Genomic DNA, 4,909 nt, shown 5'->3' with positions numbered 1-4,909 from the left:
TTAACTTCACTTCAAATCTTAATATCTTTCTCGCATCTTTTTTATCTTGAAAAACTCCTTATCCATAAAAGCATTTTAACCATTTTTCAAGGTCTTTAAGGTAAAGGAGAATACTCAAATGGCAAGATTAAACCTGCAGTGTTCAGTCCAATTTGAAAGTAAGAACCTGAATTTAGGTTAGGTAATATTAAAAAAAAACAAAGTATTCCCCAATAATATAACAAATTAAAATATCACATGCACTTAAAAATAACATTTTACATTTCAAAGAAACCTTTGAACTGTTATCTCTCGGCTCAAAGCTTGTGTAACCTTCTTAAATCAAGATTGTTTTGCAATACTACACAAAACAATACAAGTTGAAATTAAGCAAAACACCTTACATTTACAAACTATTATATTAACAAAAACGGATGTATTGAAGTTACAACAGTTCCAAAATTGTAAAAATATACATATATCAAAAAGTCAAACATATGAAAAATAAATGAGGTGTAAGTGTGTACGTTTAAGACAGCTTTTTTGTTCATTTTGAGATGAAAAATATCATTTGACCCAGTTTATCCATGAAGTATCGTGCGCCACTATAATTATGGGGACCCAACCTTTTGTTTTGTCCAGGCCCTGCAAAGCCTTTATACGACCCTGATTCACACTATACAAAGAGTTTATACCGTTTCCTTGAGAAGTGTAAAAATAACCCATTGGCACACACAAAAACCTAATGACAATAAAAAGGTATGTCTTATGTATACCAATTTGATGAACTGCAACCGATTCAGGGTTAAAAATCATTACTTTATGTAGATTATGTGGCTACAAATGTAAAGACGATTAATTTTCACATGATATACCAATGAACATATAACAGATGAGTGAGAAATACTTGTAGCAGTAAAGGTAAGTGCAACAATTTTCTTCCAATCATTAACTAATGTTGTATCAAAACTATTTCAAATATACAGTATTAATAAACTGTATTAACTCAAGTTCAATCACATGTCTGTACATGTAATGAGTCTAGTCATGTTATTAGATACATATATTGAAATAGTTATATAACTTGAATCTTGATTAATAAATGAATTTTTATGTTTATTTTAAGCATAGTTATATTGATATATAACGTTCAATTCCTAACACACATTATTTACCAAGGTATGTTCATTTTCTTGTACACACTTATAGGTTCTGTAATGGTACAACATATTGTAGTCCTCATGAAAAAATGTAGATATAAATATTTCAAGCAACTTCCAAACAACACCTAAAAATAAATCTATAATTGAAATTTCACAATCTTATCTTGTGTATTAATTCCTTTAGTAACAAATTTGTCTGTCGTAAAGATTAAAATTACGATATAATTATATTGTCAATGGGACAGCAAAATTGATGTAATGGTAAATTAAATATGTGAAAAAGCGACAGGTATGAGAATGAGATGCAAAGAAAGTGCACAAACAAACATATCTAGAGTGTAAAAGACCAACTATTAAGATAAACAGAAGTAAACTTTGTGGTTGTTTTCCATGCTTGTCACACTGATCATTTTGGGGGGTGGGGGGGGGGGGGGGTGGGGGGGGGGGGGGGTGGGGGGGGGGGGGGGTGGGGGGGGGGGGGGGTGGGGGGGGGGGGGGGTGGGGGGGGGGGGGTCAAATTTTTCATAATATTGATTTATGTATCGTGTATACTGTTGTTTTGATTGTCTCAATTACGTGTTCAATATTTTTTCAAGTTGAATAATTCCAATTTGCTGTGTACATTTTTTTAATTGGTCACAAATTGTCAAATATCTCATATAAATAGTTTTGGTTTATCTTTGGGTTTTTTTTGTTAGCGTTAAAAGATGTTTTTATCCAGTAATTCATTTAATAAAAATTTGATGTTGTATTTATCAAACTAATTACTTTTTAATTATTCCTTACTATATTGGGCCATTATTTTTATTTTTATGTGGGAACTGAGTTATGAGATAAGTGAGTGACTAGTATCAGTGAATGTTGACAGTATTTTATATCTTTTTCAGTTTACAACAAAGTTAATTGTATAGTTAAAAGTGTGGACTAAAAAGATTGGTTATAAGTATTAAAAATCTTCACAGGGCAATTAATTTTAATTTATATATAGGACTATGTAAGATTTACAATAAGATATATGCTACTCACTCTTCTAGGAGATAAAAACCACATTGGTTGATAAGACAAAATTATCTAATAGTGAACTAAAGAAGAATCTTTGGGGACAGTCCACAGTTTAAACCAATTGTTACAACAGTAACACTCACTATTTTAATTGTAATTGCTAATTTGAAAAAGTAGTTTGTGAAGAACAAAATAATAATACACCGTATATTAATAATCAAAAGGGTGATACTTCGGCAGGAAGATGGCCCCCCTAACTAACATGACTCCAGTGGTAAACAAGCAATTTGTGAGCAGAGTAAATAATAGAATTGCAATTAATCGGTCAGCTGTTACCTGTCTACCCTAATCTGTCTGCAGGTAGATTCTAGTAGAACAGACAATAACCAGTTCAAGGTTCAAACTAACTATTATCACTATCTTTAAACTTGACCTGGCCCACCGAAATACAATATCTCTGATTCATGTGATTTATTTGGTGTAATACGTTTGAGCGCAGGAATATGGCTAAACAGTGTATCATGACTTTACATGGTGTTTTTTCTAAATAACTGTGTTTTTTTGTGACACGTGCCTGTAAATTCTGAAATCTGAACTTTTATCTATTCATTAAAATTGGTGGTAAAAAATACAAATGACTTAAAAGAAAGGGGATTATCTGGTGTGTTGCTGCTGTCCGTGGTTATCCTCACTTGGCCCAGCTCAAATAGATAAAATTTGAACACAAAAACAAAACTATTAAATTATAGAATAATTATTTTCGTGTAATTTTTTTTGGAACGAAACGAAAACTTCAAAATGCAATTCAAACTAACCAATTTATCCGTATGATGGAATTTAGAAAATAAATAAATGGTATCCAGAGAGAAAATTAACGCCAATATTCAAACCCTGGCCTTGGGATCAAATTCGCAAAGAGCCCAAAACTGTAATGGACAAAAATCTTACCAAACCCCGAAAAATATACAAACCAAAACAAGTGGAGAAGCCAAAAAAAAAAAGTCCTTTGTCTACACCTAAGTCCTCCACAAACGAACCTCAGATTTTTTAACCACACCACAATGGAAACCAAGAATATTTAAATCAAAAACACTTTCCTTGACCACACTTAACCTCTTTCAAAGGTACAGTATGTTGAAGATTCAGCTAAAATGAATAATAAACCATTAACAACAAATCCCAATCCATTCAGTTATCATCACAAAATGAAAAAAATTGAACATCTGTGGAATCTTTGCTAGAGCTTACCGACCAATGGGTATCAGATGATGCACGGCTTCAAATCTACTATGGATCTCTTGATACAATGCATTCCAAAATGATAAATGTTTATATTTTTGGTCAGTCCTGTAATAATCAAATAGCAATAAAAACTCCTTGAAGACTACAGAGAAAATTTATTCAAACCCATTTGTTTTGCAAAATAAAGACTTTATTTTCCTTTTACTCCAGTAAATAATTCGCGCAGAAATTCAAAATATTGGTTGGTTTCTCGGATCCCACTGGAGCCTTTTTAGTGTTTGATAAAAATAAACAAAAGAACTTTTAATCATTTTGACTCAGGAAGTGATTTGAATCTATGAACATTGCAAAGAAGATCTCTAAAAAGGAATTCACGTACTTATCTTAAGAGACCCCAACAAACAGTCTTTCCTTTAATTCAAAGGGCTGACACCTCAACAAAACAACACGCATTGAGTCTGCGGTTGTATAACATGCTCTTGGTAAACTGGGGGGGGCCCCCCCCCGGATGCTATTGTGGACTTCTTTTCTTGCCGTTAAACATGTGAATGTTTTTGCTTTACATCCTGAGATCCTAACACAAGGCCTGTAGCACACCTCCCACTGAATGGAGAATTTTGACAAAGCTGTGGCCCAGCTTGCATTAATAATTCATAAGAATCGGGTACCTTGAGTTTTGACGTAAATCTGCCATACAGGAGAGCTGATAATCTCCAAATTTAGCAATAAAAATTCTTCACAAGATTAAATATATGTATTAAGATACTTCTGAAAAAACCAAAGTAGCTTGTCTCAGAGAATATTACAAAATTATAACACATAAACACCTACAGATCTCCTTAACAAAATCATAGTTACAACATAAGTCACACATAAAAATCATTCAGAAAAAATAAGTGGACCTTAGCAGTTTCTAGAAGAAGAACAAAAATAATAATTGGTTATTAACCTTAAAAAAGCTACTCTCATTGCTACAGGTAAAACAGCAATATCAACTTCAAAATAATTTATCAACAATCTTATGTAAATCATGATTGTACAACAAACCTATAGAAAAAGAAAACATTCAACTATACAAGAAACAAAAAAACCAAACGAAATTTAAAAATCAAAATAATTCAATCAAGACTCCAAAAAATAACTTTTTGGGAAAAAAAATTTAAATTGGCAGTTTTTATTCCAGGACAGCCAGGGGCATGAAGTGGCTCAATGGTATTGAAAGGGCAAATCAAAACCGTAGAATCAAAGCCGTGGGATGGTGTAATGCCGAATGCTCGTCTTCTCCAAGTGACAGAGAAGTACGCCAGCATTGGTTCATCAACAAGGATGGATGCCATTAGTTCTTTTGGGGGGAACTAATAGATGTTCTACCAAAGTGGATGTCTCCGTCTCCTCAATATTTATAAAGTCACTGGCAAAGTTGATCTAATTACTTTTAAGCCAAGAACAAGCCTGTAATAATATGCCAACAGTTCCAAGAAAGCATATGACCAAGTACATATTTAGCCCAGATACCACAATAA

This window comes from Homalodisca vitripennis, chromosome 1, assembly GCF_021130785.1.
Source record: "Homalodisca vitripennis isolate AUS2020 chromosome 1, UT_GWSS_2.1, whole genome shotgun sequence".
NCBI classification, from domain to species: domain Eukaryota; kingdom Metazoa; phylum Arthropoda; class Insecta; order Hemiptera; family Cicadellidae; genus Homalodisca; species Homalodisca vitripennis.
The sequence above is the reverse complement of the archived record's forward strand: the minus strand, read 5'-3'. Positions refer to the sequence as shown.